We start from the raw sequence: 22452 nt of genomic DNA, 5'->3' as shown, positions 1-22452 counted from the left end.
TAATTTGTTGAATTTTCACTACCACTTAAGGCCATAGTTTGGTACACCATGATCTTGCACATACCCAGGAGATCTTTTCAAGTTTGTTACAAAAAATGATGAAAACAAAATAAGATCTTATGGGTAGAAAGATGAAAGAGGTTTTCCAACTGCAAAGGATGAAATTTCAAGTGGAAACATGTCATTCTCAGATCAGATCCGAGAATTAATCCTCTTCTATATCTTTCTTTCTTTCATCTATTGTAAGGGTTCCAATTTTTTCACTGTGAGACCATTGTTGGTTGGAAATTTTCATTTTTTCTGTGAGACCACTTTGTTGGATCCAAAATTGTAATTCCACTTTCATTCTTCAAAAATTTCCCTTGTATGAAAAACTATAGTGAAGATAATAGATAAATTTTAGATCTATTATGTGTTTTTATGTTTTGATTTCATGCATATGAATGTATAATTTCAAGGAAATGTATACAATTGAGTAGAAATCTCTTTAGTTACATTCTAATTCTTTTCTCCTTCCTCTGTTGTCTACAATGTTTTGAGTTTGAGAACAAAGAGCTTAAATTCATTTATAATCCCTTAAGGTTGTATGTCTCATTAAGTTTTCTATTGGAACAAAGAGCCAAGTAAATGCTTGTTTACCTTGATAGAGTTGTAGGTTTTATCAAGAGGATATTTAGTAAGTAGTGAGAATCCTTATGAAGATAGATGTCTATTTACAAGGTGAATGGATAAATCAAATATCTGAATATATGAGTATGTCTCAAGTATCCATATGTATGTATTTTGATTCATGGATTTTCCTAATAGATAAGGCAATGATCAGCTATAGGATCACTTGTTCATACTATTGCATATTTGGGGTTTTTTGTTGAAAATAAACATCATTAATCAAATGCTTTTCCTTTTCATGTCGAAGACCTACAATAGAATGCCATCACTCAGCTTGTGAATTTCATTATCTTGCACTTAGCTATTGTAGATCTATGTCATTACATGAGTTAATAGGAGAAATAAGGGTTGTATCTTCTTTGTTAGATTTAAGAATATGTTTTAGCACTGGTACCATATTAATTGAATTTGAGGTCCACCCACCTAGGTTTTGTAGAGCCTAAAGTAGAAGAAGGGTCTAGCCTTATAGTTGGCCTAGTGTCTAAAATGATATGTTGAAGATGGGAGTTAGTTTCCCCTAGATGTATCTTGTTCTCATTAAGATAATTTAAAACTTGTAGCATTTCAAAACACCAAAAAAATGGCAATTCTACTGGGGAGATAAGATGGTAATACATTTTTTTACAAGGACATGAATCTCTAGTGTTATTTGAATATTTTAGTCCATAGACAATAAATACCATTTTCTGAATTTTTATAATAGACAAACCTTGAGAATTTGAAGAAAGATTCAATATAGTAAGTAAGAATTTGCTATAGCAGTAGGGTTGTGAGATGTTTTCCATATCTGTGTTGAAGATTCATGTCTCCCAGTAAGTTTTTATCCATTTGCAACAATAACTTTGAGGTTGAATGTAAATTGTGTTGTCAAGAGTGTTTATCTTTAGTTAATTCAATCAAATTTTGTTCTTAAAGGTGTTGTAAAATCAAAGTCAAGAATCAATATAAATTTGTATTCCATTTTCAAATTTCATAAAGCTACAAGAGTGTTTTGATGGTTTACATTTCTCCTACATCTAAAGATCTGGTTTAGATTTGTCAAGTAACAAATTATGTTTTATTTCTCAAAAAGTGTGAGTGGCGAGTCTCAAATATCTATACAAATTTGTTCCTATTTGATTTCATTGCAAAATTTTGAAAGACTCTTAGTTGTATGGGTGAATCTGAAGCTTTTGATAGTCTCTTGAAAAGGAAGTTTAAATTGTTGATAAGCGTTAAAGTGTTGTTTGCAATCTACTGTTATAAAACATACAAGTGTAAAAAGGTGAATCACAACAGTGATTTATTTATCCTCTAGCAAGGAGGTGGTGGCTCTAATAATTTTTGACTAGTGGTGTGAAGGAATTTTAGTCTTTTAATTGTGCTAAATTAGCAGATCAAAGTTTAGTATCAACACTTGAGGTATTTTGGTTTTCATGTTTCTCTTTAATGGAAGTCAAGTGTTTAAAAAGGTTGCCTCTATTCGAGGATTTTTAGCACTAGAAGGAAGAGGTAGAAGTTTTATTTTACAATGGAAGTAGATATCAAATCTAAAATTAATTTACCAAGACATGAAGATGTGCTATAAGATGTGATAGAAATTAAGAAAGCTCTTTGTAATCAGATTGTCAAATTTATAAGAAATGTGGTAGGAAATGTTCAAGGTCTAGAAGATGATAAAATCTATGAAAAGTTTAAATTAGCACTTATGGAGTTGCATGCATCTTTAAGACCCAAGGAATCTTCAGGGCCTATTGCTTTCTTAGATGTCCTTATATCTAATTAAGTTTACTAGCCATCACATTTGAGGGTACAAAAAATCTTTCATGTTGATAGTCTTTCCAAGAAATTTAAGAATGATTTAAATAGCCAATGTGAATATGTTGAAACTAATAGCGAGTCTAGTGAATCCATAGATAATGAAAACATTTCTTGTGATTATGAAGAGCTAGATTCTAGATCTACTGAATTAGATGATTTTAGTCAGCAGGGTGAAGATGGTTATGTGATTGAAAATGAATTGTGTGATAGTATGCATGAGAGTGTGGAAAGTTTTAATAGCAGTATAGATAATTCTTCTTTTGGTAAATATGAGAATGACACACTTAGTAAAGAGGTATTGTGCAAAGAAGAGGTAATATGTTTTAGTATGGATTCTATTTTTTTAGATTGTCATATTAATGGTACTACTGCTATAAGTTTTTTAGATCAGCTAGTTTATGATTAGAACCTAGAAGAAGAGACTTGTGATGAAGTCTTGTTGAGTGTTGATGAAATTTTAAAACTCCTACCTCATGATTTTGAAAGATATGAAAATATTTCTCAAGATGCTCATGCTGTCCCTTGTGGTACTTCTTCTCAAGGTGAGGTCATTTTCCCAAGGTTTGGTGTTGAATTCAATATAAAATTAGAATATATATTGTCAAGTATTGGAGGTGTATGTGATAATAGATCAAGTATCAATACACATGACGGCTTCTCTAATAAAGAGAGTACCAATAAGGAGAAGTTTCATATTTTGTTTTAGATTCTTATCATGCTGATTATTCTGAAATTGGTTTCAAATATGGAAAAGAAGCAAAGGCTAGAAGTGATAAATTTGATTCTAAGTTTGCACTATATGCTAATGATAAGTTCAAAGTTCATTCTCATAAATTTTTTCATGAAGATTACAATCAACATGATTTATGTCAGCACTTTCATGATAGTTTTTTAGATATGGTAACTAATCAGTTATTTAAGTGTGAAGAGGTTTCAGTGAAACATAAATCTGATTTAGTGAATGATATGACTGCAAGTAGGCAACAATCATATTTCACATACTCTTTGTAGCCAGAGACACAAGGTGAGTTGCAAGTTTTTGGTATATACAACTTGGTGAATGGTGTAGAATATGAAATTTTTGTGTTTCCAATTAGCATGTATGAATCATCGTTGGATTTTGATTCACAGTTCAGTTTGCATAATCATGAAAATTTTGATGTTTTTTCTCATAGTGAGCATGATGATGAAATAGTCTTTGATTTTTATATGCACTATAAGAATGATGACAATTTTGTTTTTTCTAACGAAGTGATTGAAAGTGCTGATGTGTTGGGTTAAACAAAAGAGAATGATAATTTCATTTTACCTCAAAAAAATCTCAATGAGAATCAAGTTTTTGATAGAGGTAAAAAATTTTTTTGAAGTTTGGTGGCTTGGGGTCATCGTGTGTACATAGTAAGAGTAGTGTTTTCTTACTTTCAATAAATTTTTTTAGCATAAATTTCTACTATTGTGGCAATGGTCTGCTTCTTCCAGAGATCTAAATCCTTGCCATGTCCACAAGGGACATGCATCCCAGGACAAAGCCATTGTTGGGACTCAAAATCAAAGCCCTAATTTTGAGTACCATTGAGAAATTAAGACCTATAAGCACTTTTGATGCATGTGTAGCTGACTATACTTGTGAGTCCTAAGAGGTGTTTAATGCTTCTAGCACCTTTCATTTAGTTCATCTATGTGTTCCATTATGATAAATTGACATTCCAAGCTATTTTGTGAAGTCCCATTTTAAGCATTTGTCTAATTTTGCATTTTTGCCTAAGTATCAAACAACAATAGGAGGCCATGTTTGCAATTTAATATCTTGTACGCAATAATATTTCATGACTTGCCTCTTTGGTAGTGTTTAGTTACCATACTAGAATTTACTGATGTCATGCTAATATGAATTGTTTAGAATTCTAGAAGGCCCTATTTGACTTGTTATAACTTTGACCCAGTTGACCAAAATACCAAGATTCTCTTTGCATTGCATTTTAGAGGTAAAAAATTTTCTATGTTTCAATTTTGAGCTTACGAAAAATCCATTTGATCAATTTTGAAACATAATTCCAAATGCAATTTCTAACTTTTCACTGCTATCAGAAGATGTAGAGTTGTCAGTACCCCTATTCGTGATGTCATATCTCAGAATCCATGATAGGTGAAATCAAATGGATTATACCACTATGTTTTACACCAAAAATACTTTAAGTGTGTCAATTTTCAAGTCTGGACAAATCTGTTTGCACACTTTCCTAAGTCCATTCCATTTACAAAATATAGTTTTCTGCTATGGTTTCTAGTCTACAAATTTTGAGTAGCCTACTTTGACTATTTGCTAAATGTGCCCAGTTATTCATCATGAGACCAAATCATAGATCTATACTCTCCTCATGATAGTGAACCAACACCCCAAGTTTCATTTTTCCAAGTGTTAGTTTACCCAATTTTCAAAGCCAAATCCAAACATGTTTTATGGTTTTCTAACATATTTTCTTGTAGGTAATTCTGAGAGGGCAACTTTGATAGTAAATATCTTTTAACTAGAAATTCATCATAAGACAAGATTTGACAAGGTAGGAGTATGCGGAACAAATAGTTAGTGTGTCAGATCTCAAAGCTAGGTTAGGTGTTGCTGTCAATTTTTAAAGCCAGTCAAAGGACCCTCTGGCATTAAATTGATAATTTGCATATTAATGGAAAAATGAGCTTTAATTGATGGTTCAGTGATCAAAATTGATTCTAATTAGTTCAAGGTAATCAATGGATTAGTTTAAATGATCAAGTGTTTGAAAACCAATTTTTTTTTAGCTAGTCTCACTCTGGGGCCTAACTATTTTCACCTGATGGATAAGGCATTGTAGTATAAAATATGTTCTTTAAAGAGGAAATTCATAATGGTTTAAGTCATTGTATATTCTGCATTATACATATAACAATTGGATTCAATGAACATGAGGGATTGGTCACACATTGGGGTATGAAGGGAAATGTTATGACAAATCCTTATGGTGTAAACCAGTGTGTTCTAACTAATGTTTGATACTTTTTGAAAAGAAGGCTGATATGATTGGGATTTTTAAAAAGAAATATAGAAGCAACATCAAAAGGATTGTTAGTCTATCATAAGAAAGTTAGTACAATGAAAAGAGTCTTCTCTCACCTCTTAGTTTTGGGTTGAGACTTGTAGTGGGTTTGAATGCACAGGTCCAAGGAAGCAACCTTTTCTTTTGTGTGATTTTTTTTTGTAGGTTTGAAGAGGAGGGAAATGCTATGAAGGGAAATGACATGTATTGCAGTGAGTCTATAGATAAGGCCAACTTTCAATGATTTTAATCATTTTTCTTTATGCCCAAGGTTTAGAAATTATAAACTGTCCACAACAATTGAGAAAATCTCATATTATTTGACTTTCTCTCTAAATTTTTTAAAGGTACAGCTCCCTTATTAGATTTTCAATGAATTCAAGTTATCTTTGCACTTTTACCTAAAAGTGCCTAAGGATCTCTCAACTACTTCAAGGCAATGAGGTAAAGAATCAACTCTAAACTTCAAAGTAACATACAATGAATATATATATATATATATATATATATATATATATATAGAAAACCTATTTCAGAAGAATGAATAACACCATAAACTTATATCAACCATTCAAATAGCTAAATTGAAGTGAAGTTGTTGTAAGAAGAACAATCAAATATCTTGAACCAATAAACTAGAGTTCACAAAGTTACAATGGTCCATACACTTTGAACACAAAGTTTCCAAGCTGAATTCAAGATGATATATATATATATATATATATATATCTTAAACCTTCCACATGCACATAGTTAATCAAAAGAAAAAACATCCATATAATATCCTTTGATTGCTGTATAAAAGTATCTACTTTAGTAGAGTTTCCAACTATCTATTTTCTAACTATTTATTGCTAACCTTTAACTAGTTCAATGCCACAGCATTTATAGCTTTTCCATACAAATCTGAAAGGCCTCCATAAAAACCTAGTCATTTTGGTTAAGACAAGAATAGTTACAAAATAAAAAAGCAGTTTAGAAAATGAAGGCCAAAAAGTAACTAAAAGCAATGGTTTAGTTCAAGCATCATCATCAGTTTTGTCCTCCTTACCAATGGTCTGATGTACCAGCTTCCAGCTTTGGAAGGTATTCATAAACTCCTGCATTGCATGGGAGTGAAGACTCTTCAAGCTCAGCAATCAGGCTCTACACCTGTCCTTCTGCCATTTAAATTCCTTTATCTTTAAACTCTGACATGGTATCAGGTTCTTGTTGAGACACAACATCGATTCAATACTTGCCAATGTATTGAAATCATTGGCACTTGGCGATTCACCATCCTTGATTTATTCCAGAACTTCATTGAATCTTTTCATTAGTGTCTCAACATCCATCTTCCTATTGTTGAACTGTAGGATCCCTATTGGATTAACTACCTTCATATCCTTGAGGAGTTCTTCGTGCATTTTAGTAATTCTATTTTCTATGCCCTGCACTCCTTTAATTATTTCCTTGTAAACCGACTCCTTCCAACCCATATTGTTCTTCATAATGAACAACATGCAGGGATCCATGTTTTTCATTGGGTTCTCATTCAGGAACTTGATGACCCCGAATCTCTCAACTTCATCCACTTGAAAAATAATTGCTTGACATTGACCTAGCTCTATTTCCCAAACTAGAACTAAGGTTTGGATCTCTCCAAGCAATGATTCTCCCTTAGCATAAACATTAACAAATTCTAAAATAAATTTTTTACCTTCTTTCATGATATCATCCACCCAGTCCTTAATGGCATCAACTAGCAGCCTACCCCTTTGCATTTGCCTCATTAATTGTTGACTTTCTGCAGAATTAGGATCAAAGGGTTGTGGGGCTTGAACAATTTGCAATGCACCAAGGTTCATTAGAGAATCGATATATTTAGCCATTGTCATTACCATGGCTTTTAGCTCCTTTTTCTCTTTACCATCCTTTTCAGATTGTGTCAACATATGATCAACAGAGAATTTAAAGAAATCATTACCAGTGTTTCTATTAATAGTTCCCAATTCAAAAGAGGTAACCTTGAAGCCTTCATCATCCATATCCCCTGACTCTTATTTCTACTTTTAGGTAGCTATATTAGTAGTGATCTTCCTAGTTACTGGGTCCTTGGTGAGGTGAGCATCTATTTTCAGCTTCTTTACCATCAAACCTCTAGCTGCATACTTAGTGGCAATGTCTTTCATTAGTGTGGACACTAATTGCAAATTCATTTTCTTTTTGATTGTATTAGATAGCCAAGAAGGAATAGTAGGGCTCATAGACATTGCTTTGGCATCTCTAGTAGGAGTTAGGAATCTGAGCTGATCTAATTTAGGAGCTTTGATGAATTGAACATCACCATCCACAGCATCTAGGGAATTGAGGCCGTCATTCAAATCTTGTCCCTGAGTTGACATTCCCTCCTAAACTTTATATTTCTTTAGGGCTTTGGATTTAAATTGAGATCTAGTCCTTGGATCTGCCATTTGAAAATGAAGTGGCATCTTCTTTTACTTATCTTAAGCCAATATACTACCTACAATAAGAGAAAGTGGGACATTAGACGAAGATGGTTCAGATAAAGAAATCACCCCTGAAGAGGGTTCATTGATAATTCCTTTTCTCTTTTTCTTTAACCAGTAATCTATGAAGGTAAGTATAAATCTAGCCCTTAGGTTGATATCATCTTGTTCATCTTTAATCCAATCAACAACCATAGACTTTGGTTCACTAGATTCATCCCAACTAGTTTCAATTATATCTGAGCCATTGTTTACCACTCCCTTTTTTTTGAACATTAACCTGAAGGAATCAATTTGCTGCAAAGTCAGCCTAGATTGATCTTTCCTTAGAACTTCTTCTTCATTCCTACAATCTTGCCATAGATCTTCTAACTGTGGAGTTGCTGGGGGGTGAATTTCAGGGCTAAGAATTTGGACTGCATATCCTTTACTATCGAAGTTCCTTCTGCTATGGTAAGAGCTGAAATTGAACCCAAGAAAATTACTTCCAATAATAGAAGCATTGGTCATGCTACCACAAATTAACAAACCTAGCTTGATAGGAAAAGCTATTTCCCAATCATCTTGTAGTAAATTATCTTTTATAATACAGAAAAGTTGCCTACATACCTCAACCAATACAAACTAGTCTAAAGCATATTGTGGTAACTTTATAGCTTCTTCTTCAAATCCACCTATCCTTAAGTAAGTGAACCTAGGGAATTGTATGAAGTAACTTCCATATTGCTGAATTAACCTTTGGGATTCAGGAGACAACTGAGGCATCGACACTTCATTCAGGGACATATAAACCCTCTTTATTAATATGTCATGAACTTTCCTGAAATCTTCCAAGACTTTATCTTTCTATAGTAGAGGGCAATACTAAAAAACTATCATTTCTTCACTCCATACTCCATGAGGAAGAGGGGTAAGATCACAAGTACAAGCAATGTAGTAGGACACCATATAAAAATCCTCTTAGAATTCCTTAGCATGTCTAAGTTGAGACCTTAGTGAGCTAGCAATAATCTCTTCCCAATCCATCCATTGTTCACCCTTCAAGATGATTTCTATATACCTATACATCCATTCTTCAAAAAGAAGCACATCAGCTAAACCTTTTACCCTATGCAACAACACCACTAGATCATGAATATGGGGCTTTAGGCAATCTTTAGTGATGACTTTGGGTAGCTTGGATCCTCCACCATACATGGTCTTAGTCCATTTCCTAGCCATGGTATTGCAAAATTGGTTTGGGGTTTCTTGATATTTGGCCTCAGCTTGAATAGGGGAGAATGCAGCAAAGGTATTCTCTTGCAAATTTAGTATAGAGGCAATAGTGTCTCTGGAAATTGAAAGTATCATGTTGCCAATTTTACATAAAATACTCTTTCTTTTCACATCGTAGTGATCAATGCAAACTTATAGAATTTTAGGACTCACAAAGGCTCGGGGAAAAGCAACAACATCAATTAACCCACTGGTTAGGACTTCCATACACCCATTCACCTCATTAGCATATTCAAGAAAATTTGCCTGTAAATTCTCCAACTTCACCCCTTGAAAATTTGTATCACAAATGACTAGGTTTCTACATTCTAAACTTGTGACATTATCGAAGAAATGCAATACAAACCTCATTCTTAATCAAACAACAAGGCTTCAAAAATATAGAGATTTCAGGACAAAACAAGAATTTCTAAGCTCTCATCTATATTCTACTAAAAATTTAATGTTTTCCTCCATCTTCCTTAACAACTTCTTCTCCACACTTTCAATTCTTTGCATGATAAATAGAAAAATAAAGCTGAATGAGTTTTAAAAGGAAAGTACTTACGTGCAGAAGTATTGGCTCATCATATGACATTTGTGACACATTACATCTTGTTAACATTCTCATGTTTGAAAGCCTTGTTGTATAAAATTTCCATTTAATGATTTCCTTTTTAGATGTATTCAGTAATGATTAGTTTTAGTGCGACATCTGATTCCTTTTTTGGCTAAAGATTTCCCACTTTCCCCATGATGATGACTTTCCACATTGGGAATAGAAATGTCCTTTTACTCATTGTTCTTTGACATGACCATCAATTTCCTTGCGAGATGACGATGCATCATAGACCAAACTTTAATATTTCCAACACACCTTTGTAATTGAACAACTTTGAACTACTTCAAACCAAGGTTCGAAGTGGTTCAAAGCGATTCAAAAAGAAGTCTCTGCCAAATTGACACATATCACTCGCTAGAAAAACTATTAGTACAAAACCTTTGGTTGAATTTTTTTGAAATATTTTTGAACCGAGGTTCAAAGAGGTTCAAAGTGGTTCAAGGGAAGAGATATCAATCAGGGAAAGAAGGGACTTCAAATAATCACTTTGGGAGATGGTGAATATGTGAAGCAACAAGGGAAAGACTTCAACAAAGGGATAGGAAAAAGTTGAAGGAAAGACCTTTGAAAAATGGTGACTCAAAACACTGCTAACACCAAGGAATTAGTGAATCCAAAATGTAGAGCCTTACTGTGTTGTTGTGTTGCATTTGGATTGGAACTTTGATATATGGAGAAATGGTGGAATTCTGGCAACCTGATTGGAAATGCACATGGCCTCCTCTTCAACAAACAAGGCCTTTTCAATTCACGGAGGTAGTTCGGCAAGGGGGATCAATTGGAATGATGGGTTATGCAAGATTCATTTAATACTAAAAACATAGTTGATTCATGAGACTAGCCTACCAAATTTTGAATCTGGTCTATAATTGAGCTAACTGTCTCAGTGCAAAGCGAAGCCCACTAGACGCAAACATTAGGTTTATCATTCTTGTAATTAGATCGGTAGCAATTACTTCCTGCGAACAAAATCTTGTAGTGTTTGAAGAGGAGGCATCCCAAGGTAGAGAAACCCACAATTTTGAGCAGGGGAGTCAATAGTAGCAATGGAGGAGTTCCAAATAGGAAGTAGTGAAAGTTAAAAGGAAAGAGGAAGGGCATGTCCATGTGCTGAGTTGGGATGCTCTCTTCCATCCTTTAATGGACCCTATGCAGTTTTCATCCCACGTATTCCAACTCACTCATACTCTTTTTACTCACCTGGACATTGATTTATCAATTTAAATGAGGGCTACGACTATTTTTCTTGGTTGAAGATTTGTAGTGGAGGGTCGTGTCCTATCACACTTGGTGTTGATGGAGGAGGAAATCAGTGATTAAATTGGAGTAAAGCACATCCTTTTCATTGGCAAGCTAGTGCTTAGCATTTTAAAGAAAAAATAGTAAAAACCAAATATCCCACATTCACAAGTCAGGGAGTTTTTTGGATGTTTAAATACAAATCCACACATAACATACAATGTCTTAAAGATAGGAGCCTTTTGAAAGGCTTCATACTAATGTGGTAGGCCCCATGTATGCTAGACAAGAATGTTAGCTAGATTCCATGCAGGCAAAATTTTGAATGAAGATGCTCACTAAATAGCATGGAAAAATAAATGACAGAGGCACAGGATTGTGCCAGATGGTATATCCTATAGCTGGCACATTCCCACTTCATGGAAATTCTTGACTATTAAGAAAAGTAGGGAAGTGCCAAGCTACCACCTGGTAGTAGGCCCCATCCACAGTGACATGGTTGGAGATGATGTGGGTGCTGAGTGGGTAGTTTGATAGCTAATAAGGGGTTGACATGTGGCAGTGACATGTCAGCCATCTAGATGGTGTCATGTGGGCCTAGGTTGGAGATGAGGTGGTAGTTGACTGGATGTCACACTGGCTAATTAGGTGCTACCACATGGCAGCCTAGTCAAACCTCAGTTCACCCAAATGACATAATGAGGGAAAATAAATAAATAAATTTTAAAATGTCATTTAAAAATATTTTCTCCAAAGGGTACGTCCAGGCTTTTAAATCTAAAATGGTTTTATTCTAAAGTCTAAACTTTAGAATTATTTTAAATTTTTAAAAATTTAATACTAGGCTAAAGCTTTTAGCAAGTGGGTATGTTTATTCAAATTGAGATTCTGAGGGTTTTTGGTATGCTAACATAGCAATATTATATATCACCGAAACTAGGAGAAAATGAACTTTTTGATTCTGGAGTTTGTTTTTGTACAGGAAGCTATTTGTTCAAGTTATTCAAGATTTTCTTCTAGATTCCTAACTTGTAACCACATTCAGGCATTGAAGTTCAATTGTGATTTCTAGTAGGCTAATGACTTGAATATGTTTTAAAATGGTAAAAATGTAGTTGGAATCAATTTTGGTCACCTTCAAATCAATTTAAACCCAAATTTTTACTAGCATTTCATGATGCAGTTCAACTATTTTGGAGAACAACATGGTTTTCATCATTGAATAGGAGATCTTTTCAAGTTTTTTAGAAAAATGATGAAAACAAAATCAGATCTTATGGGTAGAAAGATGAAAGAGGTTTGGCAATTGTAAAGGATGGAATTTCAAGTGGACACATGTCATTCTTAGATTAGATCCAAGAATTCATCCTCTTCTATATCTTTCTTTCTTTCATCCATTGTAAGGGTTCTAGTTTTTTCATTGTGAGACCATTGTTGGTTGGAAATATTTAGTCTTTTTGTGAGACCACTTTGTTGGATCCAGAATTATTCCACTTTCATTCTTCATCAATTTCTCTTGTATGAACAACTATAGTGAAGATAATAGATAAATTTTAGATCTTTTATGTGTTTCTATATTTTGATTTCATGCATATGAATGTATAATTTCAAGGAAATGTATACAGTTGAGTAGAAATACCTTTAGTTACATTCTAATTCTCGTGTTCTTCCTCTATTGTCTACAAAGTTTTGTGTTTGAGAACAAAGGGTTAAACTCATTTATAATCCCTTAAGGTTGTATGTCTAGATAAGTTTTTTATTGGAACAAAGAGCCAAGTAAATTCTTATTTACCTTGATAGGGTTCTAGGTTTCATCAGGAGTATATTTAGTATGTAGTGAGAATCCTTATGATGATAGATGTCTATTTACAAGGTGAATGGATAGATTAGATATCTAAATATATGAGTATGTCTCAGGTATCCATATGTATGTGTTTGATTCATGGATCTCCCAATAGATAAGGCACTGATCAGCTACAGGATCGCTTGTTCATACTACTACATATTTGGAGTTTTTTGTTGAAAAATCAACATCATTAATCAAATGCTTTTCCCTTTCATGTTGAAGAGCTACAATAGAATGCCCTCACTCAGCTTGTGAATTTCATTATCTTGCACTTAGATATTGCAGATCTATATCATTGCATCAGTTAATAAGAGAAATAATGGTTTATCTGCTTTGTTAGATTTAGGAATATGTTTTAGCACTGGTACCATATTAATTGAATCTAAGGTCCACCCGCTTAGGTTTTGCAGAGCTTGAAGTAGAAGAAGGGTCTAGCCTTATAGTTTGCCCTTTGTCTGAAATGGTATGTTGAAGATGGGAGTTAGCTACCCCTAGATATATCTTGTTCTCATCGAGGTAATTTGAAACCTGTAGCATTTCAAAACACCAATAGATTTTACGCTTATTAGTCTCCAAACTTAAACCTAGGATGGGATGATGAAGTAGTGGATGATAAATGCAAAAAGAACTAAGGGAGACAATGTCTAGACAAGAACAAAATAAAGAAATCTGCTTAAGGACCCCTTTCAACTCTAAATTATTTGAATTTACCTTTACCAATAGTCGAGTCTTCTTTTGGAATTTAGGATCAGACCTTAAGAGATTCAAACCCTCTTGCAAAAATCAGAATTTTAATCCTTTGAAATTGTCCATCATTTGCCTAGAAAAATTACAACTTTGATCAAATAACCTCCTCGAAATAAAATTGCCCAAATTAGGGTAGAAATCATAGATCCTTAACAAAAATTAGACTTTCCAAAAATTTCCTAGCAATGAGAAGTTTTAGATCTGCCCTGGAGAAGCTGCTAAGAATGAGGATTCTACCCTAGGAAAATTACCAAAATGAAGTATATAGTTGTCCTCAAAAAATTTCCAAACATGGGGTAGCAGCTCCAAATTATCCTTAAAAAATACCAACATAATGCCAATCTTCCCTAGATGAAAAACATCACCCAAGAAAAATGCCAATCTACCTTTGTAAAATTGCTCAAGGAAGAGGAAATCTGCTCTAAGGAAAAATCACCCGAGCATCAAAGAGGAGGAGTGAGGAATGAAGAAATAAGGGGGAAGAGCTTCCTCTTATACCCCACTTGCTCATCTTTCTTAGCTAGCCAATTGGGACCCTCGGAGCAAAATAAAATAAAATTAGAACATAAAACTAACCCCCAATTAAATGCTTAGCCAAAAATTAACTTTTCCAAGATGAAATTTACTTTTTTAAATTGCCAATTAGACCAAAACTATGAAAATAAAGTAAATAATGCCTTGTAGATGCTAAATGTTTCTAGTTAATATGGTTTAGTAATTCATATATCATTAAAAATTAGATTTGGCAAGCCAAAAGCCATTTTTTAATATTATATTACTAATTTCATTAAAGACTTAAAAATTTCAAGACAAATTTAATCCATTTGACACCAATTTTGCTATGCCATTCTAATTTTTTTTTAAAAAGTAAATCATTTCTTTAGAGCCTACAATCAATTTTGCAATTTGATTTCATCATCACAAAAGAAAATTTTCTCACCGAAAAAAAATTCAAGATTTTCCAAAAAAGTAAATCTAACAAATTTCATTTTTTGAAAATTATTCTAATTTATACAATTATAGCTGAATTTTCAAAAAAAAAAGTCTAAGTACAAAATTTACATTTTTACGCTACCAATTGTTGTTCTAATTTTGTTTGACCTAAGGATGAAATTGATCATTTTGGAAAATCAAGTTGAAACTAGGTGAAAATAAATCTAACCTTTCTCCCTTTGGGCCCAAAGGTGTCCAAGACTTAAAAGAAATTCAAAACTCAATTTTTGGACAACCTTAAAACCTATTCCCAAGGTGATTGAGAAAAAAGGGGGGTCCCCGAAGTTTTGGGGTGATGATGGGAAAACCTCACAACAAGAGTCTAGGAGACGATTATCCACTATGAATCTTCGTTGCAAATTCACTGACACATAGGCCTTTGAGTAGGTATTTTCCCAACTCATGTCAAGATTTCAAAGATGAGCTCCATATTCAGTCGAAAAAGTTCCTCCTAAGAACTCGATGATTACTGTTGAAGGAAATAATTTGGGTCTATCTACTATCTTTTGGTTCATAGTCCTTCTTTGAATTTAGGTAAGAGTTTGGACCTTGAAGTTTTGGATTCTGTAAGGATGTGAGGGGAGCCAACATTAATAATAAAAATATTCATATGGTTCTCCTAGGAAATTCAAAATTAGTTGTAATTCAGTTTTCAATTCCATAATTAGTGTTTTATTTTATTTTATTATATTCACAGAGTTTTAGATGTTACAATAGTCTTTGTGTCTTGATTTCTTTATTGTGAAGAAATTGATCTATTTTTTTCCACTTTTATAACTCCCACTCATTCTCTACCTAATTTTAACTAATGATGTCTGCAAACATTCAATCTTAGAACTTCAGCATTGGAATACAAACCAATTTTTTAATTAATAATATTTACAATTGGACAATTTCCTTAAATCATGTGCTATATAGATACACAAAACTGTTAATGCTTGGTAGCATTAGGAGCTCTCATACATACTTGTTCTGGTTGAGTTTATTAAGAGACATTACTTCTCCCGAATTACTAATTCAGCTTGTTGATTTGGGGACTATGCATTCAATTCTATGTTAACTGAAATGGTTATGCTAAACCATAATATCATGTTCTATGACCTCTGAAGGATATATTGTGTTTTTCTATTATTTTCTATGACTCTTTAATCATGTTACTAGAGATGTGATGATGTATTGCATCTAGCATTCATCTTTCTCATATCTTTCATCCTTGTTTTTGCCTGTCATGGTTAAGGTTATGGTGCAATTGAGTTATTGTTGCTAGCACATATATGTTTCCATGCTTATGATGCAAATGTAATCACATGTTTTGGTGGTTATCATATTTGTGGTGTTGGATGTTTTCTACCATTCATGTCATTTAGTATCACTACCATTCATGCCATTCATTGTCACTACCATTAATGTCATTTACAGAGGAAGATTAAGCATCACCAGTTCATAGTGACATGTAGCTTGTATGTTTGGTGGAATGCAAAATGGAAAGTCTAACTACCATCGACCCTTCCTGTAACATGGGGTTGTGTTTAGCTAACACCTAAGTCTTTTGGTTGTTGCATCTGAAGTATCTAGTAATGATTTTTTCTTCCAAGTGATTGATATTGTTTGATCACTATGATTCTATGTAGCTTGCAAGTCAAAGATAGTATTGTAAAGACATGACTCAACGATATTATATTCTAAGTAATATTATCATTTGATTAGATTTATATATGTGCTCTATGATTTGAAAAGGAGAAGGATATGCATTGGATATGTCTAGTGCTATAAGGACACACTCCTAGTGACTATTATGTAATAAGTTAATAACAGTCAGTTAAAAAAGTCATTCTTCCATATAAGCTTGTGAAGCTTTGTATTGAATCTCCTAATTTTCAATAAAGGAACTATTTTGAGTGTGGTTAATTTCTTTTCCTCCGGTTGGCAGGTTTTCCTAGGATAAATATCTTGTGTTGATTATTCTTGTGCTTTTAAATTTCTAATTGTTGCATTTATAGTACTTTGGTTCTACATTGAACAAAAAATCTCATGGACTCCTCACAAAATGAAAGATTCCACAATGCCCACCTATAAGCCTATCTTGCAAAATATTTGCAATGCTATTAGATCTTGTACCAACCTGATGACCTGTATAATATGATTTTATTTGCACACAGAATAACTCCACAATAATATGATTATGTATCCATGCTATATGCAATAATATGACATACCTCATGGCTAGTAGTGTAATTGGTTATGAATTAGCTTTTCTTGCTAATCGCCTTTTAGCTTGTAAGCATTTTCGAGACAAGACAAAACATAACAATGTGTGAGCATAAAACTCTCTTCAAATTGTGAGGCGGAGCTCCTTGAGATCGAAAATAGACCTAAACACTAAGCCCAACCAAAGGCACCAAACTATAGACAAGATATACAAATGTCAATGCTATACAGATCTTCCTTGGGGTTTTGTATAAATGAAATCAATAATTGACTATATTATTTCCCAATATGCATGCATTGGACTAGTAATAGTTGTGTCTCACATGAAACATTATATAGAAATTATGAATTATGACTGAATGTATATTTATCTAAAATCACAAACAAGAACTTCCTACAGGCTATAATAGAGACCAGCAATTAGATGCAAACAAGATTGAAAGGATTAAAAACTTCTTCAAAATGACACATAATGTGATTTCAAAGACTAGATAAAAGGATTGCATGCAAAGTTGCAACTTAGATGAATAAAGGATGTCAACATAGCTTGACACCTTTAGGATGTCTACGAGATATTCATTAGGAATTTTAGTGGCATTAGTGCACCAAATATTGATTGAACAAAACAAAAGGATTTCACTTGGATGAGAGCAATTGATGTGAGTTCCAAAAAACTCAAAAAGAAAGATACTGCAACACCTAATCTCGCTTTACCATATTGTGAGAAACATTTTACAATAGAGTCTGATGCTTCAAAAATTGCTATTGGGGGAATTCCAAGCCTAGATGGGAAGCCAATGGCCTTTTATATTGAGAAGTAAATGAAGCTAAAAAGTGCACAATTTATAAAGAAGAATTCTATGTAGTGGTACAAGCATAAAGTATTTGAGGTATTACCTTCTACATAGAGAGTTCATTTTAATAGTTGAAAACCAAGCCTTGAAGAATATACATTCACAGGATAAGCTATCACACAAACATGTAAAATAGGATTCACTCTAATGTAGCGGCTAACACTTTGTGCAAAAGACATCACTTAGTGGTTAAAATGAGTCATGCGTTTGTTGGCTTTAAAGAAATGAAGAATAGATATACAACTTATCTAATCTTGGTCACATCTATGCAATTCTTAGTAGTCAAAACAAGCCACTTATGAAACCATTTGAAGACTGCTTACTACATAACATATTTTGGTTTAAAGAAACCCAACTCTCCTTTTCTTTAGATCTAGGAGGGAATAGTTCATCGAAGTGATGCTCTCAAATGGGTTGGCAGGTCAGATTGAAAGAGATAAGCTTCTAGAAAAGTAAGTGAAAACTCTTTTGGCCTAATATTGATAGAGACATTGAAAAAAATTGCTTCTTGTAAGGTGCCACAAGTAAAATAGGAGGGCATCAAAATATAAATCTACATGCATTTACCAGTGCCAAGGGAGCTATGAATTCATATTCCTATGAATTTTGACTTGGATCTTCCATGAACCAAAAGAGGTAACGGTTTAATGTTTGTAGTGGTGAACCATTTTTTTTAACTAAATCATTTCACATCTTGTAAGAAGACTAATGATGCAAATCAAGTGGTCCATTTTTTCTTTGAAGAAATTATGTGTTTATATGGTCTTCCAAAAATGATAACTACTAATAGGGACATTGAATTCTTAAGCTACTATTGGAGAGTTTTGTGGAAAAAATTGAATAGCAGATTAAAATTTAGTTCAATGCACCATCCCTGAATCGATGGTCAAACATAGGCTGTAAATAGGAGACTGAGCAACTTATTGAGGTGTTTAGATGGGAATAATCCTCGATAAAGGAATTTGGTGGTTCGTCAAGCTGAATTTTCCCATAATTCCAACATTAATAGAATTACTAGTAAGTATGCATCTCATGTTGCATGTGGAAAAAATCCTAAGGGAGTTATGGACTTCATTGATTTTCCAATAAACTCACCAAAAAAAAGGAGAAACTATAGATTTTTAAAAGTATTTCCAAGAGATGCATTAGTGAGTTAGACACAAATAGTAGTTAGTGAATGAACAATGTAAGATGAGAGCTGATTTCCAACAAAGAGAAAAAGTCTTTCAAGATTGAAAATTGATCATGGTTCATCTATGCAAAGAAAAGGCATCCTGGAGGTACCTAGAATAAATTGAAGCCGAAGAAGATTGGAACCTACAAAATTATAAAGAAGATAAATACAAGGACTAACAATTGGATTGCCTAAGGATCTAGACATCAATCTCATCTTTGAAGTTGCTGATCTTTATTAATATTCCCTTGTAACTATTGAAGATTAGATGGAATATGAGTACAATGAGAAGGATGAAAATATCTGGAGTAAGCAATTGCTAAAGAAGAAAAGAGAGTGGGTTGAACAACTACTAGGTACCATATTTGGTGGAAATGAAATTTTAGGTCATATAAGCTCTATTTCATCACATGATCAGAAAATCAACCATATGGTGGATTCTTTTATCTTATGGATCACTAAAGTTTTTAAATTTTTTTTTTATAGAATGGTCTAAGAATAGAGATAGGCAGTGGTTTGAAATGTTGCTCTCACCTTCTTCAATCAACACTCTAAACACACATACAAATCTGAAATATATAATAGAAAAATAGAAGACAATTGAAAAAAAAATTATGCAGCAATCTTCAAAAATTCTTATTGAGATACAAAAAAAATTTGCATTACAAAACAATGAGCTTATTGGCTTCACTTTACAACATTTTGACTGATTTGGTTTCTCATAGAACTGCAACAGTTGTGTTTTTAACATCAAGAAATAACTTGATAAGGAGGAGATATTTTTCACAACAAGACAAATTGTAATATTGCTATCAAGATTCAACTATGTAGTTTTTGAGCCAAATTGATTGACTCATGTTTCATGAGTAGTGGGTCACAATAATCCATATCTGATGTTTTTCTTCTATAAGAGAAAACCTACACAAAAAGCCCCCAAAATAAAACTTCACTCCAAAATCTTATACAACCCACACCCTAAAAATACTACACAGAGCCTTGAGAAGGCACCCCAACACAAAATCAATATAACTTAAAAGCTACCTCCCTCTTCCATATGTAACTAAACAAACCATTACATATTTAGTTAACTTATAATATTCCTCCCACATGGTCATTCAAATCCCTAACACACCAAGAAAGGGAAATTTATTATTCAAATTTAATTTTCCTTTGCCACATTGATGCCCTACATCAGGTAGAAGGATGAAATAGAGGTCGAGGCTTGAAGGCTCCGGAGATAGTTTCTATTTCTTTTTTGTCCTGTAGTAGTGGTTCAATGAAATGATCATAACATATGTAATCTATTCAAATTCTTGTATCTAAATTTCTCGTCATTTATGTTGGTTATTTGTTGTGTATGTTATAGATCAATCTCTCACCTCTTGATTTGAGCTACATCAAGAAGCAAACCCATAACAAAGGCTCTATAGAAAACAAGAGAAAACATAATAGAGAAGGGTAAGGAAACTCATACTGATAATTGAGAAAATGCAGATACAGCAGGATAGATAATAAACAGTGGTAGTTGGGATATCAATTCCAACACATCTTAAATAGTTTAGGGAAGGACTAAAACACAATTTCCATAATATAGAGATTTTACCTTAAAAAATATCCTTCCAATAATGTTACATATAAAGATCTGAAAAACTGGGAGGTGAGCATAAATATGTATCTTACGAGTGTATACTACCCACTTCAAAAGAAAAATTAGCAATAGAATTATGAGAAAATTAGTACTTATAATTGCCTAGATGCTATGACTAATTGAGTATGAGATTTAAATTGCAGAGAACCGTATGTGTATCATGTAAAATTAAACATGATAGACATGAAAATAACTAGATTCTTCATCATACATAAATTGGACATGATCTCAGGATGTTATGAATGCTACGTGAATTAATAAAGATTTAATTACCTAAAGCCCGCCAGCGTGTTTGGCCAAAACTTCATGTTTCTATTCTCTGTGGGGAGAGTTGTCAAGAACAATATATCTGCCTAGTCCAATGTTTGATCATTAGAGGCTACAAAGAGCTAATCATAGCATTCAACATCTTGCATTTCGTACTTGAGCTTTTCTTCGAAAGGAAGCTGAATGAATTCCCTTACAATTTTCTTCATTCTTTCCATCATAGACAAAGGAATCCCATGATTTATAGCTTGTCATAAGGACATACATACCTCCGAACAAAGTAAGAGAATTTGAAAAAAAAAAGTCTACTATTTAATTTATAATCAATTTTGAAGGTACCTACTTGGAAAAATCCCCATTTCTCACATGCAATACCCAATTTTTCTATTTCCTTTTGCTAGCAGCACTCCAAATCACTAAAAAACATGTCCACATCAATTATGAGGATGTCAATTTGATGAAAGAAGAAGTCATTTGGGTGCTCTTTCTCTGATTTGATACACCTTTGAGGGAGGCTTTGAAGGTTTTGAGATGCCAATTCCTAAACAACAGGAACTGAAAACCTTTTTGAAGTGCCCTTGGATGGATCAAACACCATAGCTGAATTAAACATGATGTTATGATTGATGTAAGCAAGTCGATTTGTGCTTATTTATGCTAAATAGAATAAACATAATGCGCAAGATATGGTAGACATCCTTCAATGGTTTTTAGTAACTCCAATCCACTGAATCCCATGTCCGTCAACATTTTATCAAAGAGGTTTTTAAAAATGGACATGACTATCCTCCCACAAAAATGCATAGTTGACTAATTTCCAAAAGATCCAAAACCTCATGGATTTTTTTTGAAAATTTCACCCTTTGATCTTCATGATCTGAATAGTTTGTAGGAAAAAACACCAAAAAAATTGGAGAAAAATCACTATGTTTTCATGAATTTGCAAAAAAAAGAAGTTTGACTTTCTTTTGTTTTTGGTACTTTTTTGTGGGAGATTAGCCTATACTATTGGGATTCCTATCGGAGTTTTGTACTGGGAGTAGTACTCAAATTCCTTTGGGATTTTTGTAATTCTATCAAAAAACTATTGAAATTGTATCAAGAGTCAAACCTAAGGGCTACTCTATTTCATCAAGTAGATGCTCCTATTAATAGTTTTTTAATTATTTAAAATCTTTTGTTATAGAATATTAAAGAGATATCTAAAGTTTTATAGGGATATTAAAGACATGTCTATATTATCACTGTTGTTATAGAATATGATTATGCAAGCTTTTTTATAATCAATATTTTGCATCATATTTTTTGATCTAGTAGAGGATGGTAGAGAGTACATTTCTTCTTCTTGAGCTCCCTTGATTTTTGAAGGATGAATAAAACACCATATCTGAACTATTACTACACTTACATATTTCACAATATTTGGAGATATCTACCCTAAAAAAAACTCTCTTTTTGCAGGTGAAAACCACATATAAAAGAAGTGATGATTTAATAGAGAGAGTGAAGAAGCTACTAGTGAGAGCAAGGGTAGAGAATGTGAGAAAAGAAACTATGGTGAAGAGAGCTAA

The 22452-nt window shown here is 33.1% G+C and overlaps 1 pseudogene; it reads right to left on the bottom strand.

Moving 5' to 3' along the window:
- The window catches only part of LOC149570255 (protein LATERAL BRANCHING OXIDOREDUCTASE 1-like), a 76010-nt pseudogene extending 54516 nt beyond the window's left edge, over positions 1 to 21494 (bottom strand).
- Positions 21495 to 22452: the final 958 nt, after the last annotated feature.

The sequence above is a fragment of the Cupressus sempervirens genome, chromosome 3 (genome assembly GCF_028749045.1).
Source record: "Cupressus sempervirens isolate cs-2001-9-10 chromosome 3, ASM2874904v1, whole genome shotgun sequence".
NCBI classification, from domain to species: Eukaryota; Viridiplantae; Streptophyta; class Pinopsida; order Cupressales; family Cupressaceae; genus Cupressus; species Cupressus sempervirens.
This window is presented reverse-complemented; position numbering and strand designations above follow the sequence as displayed.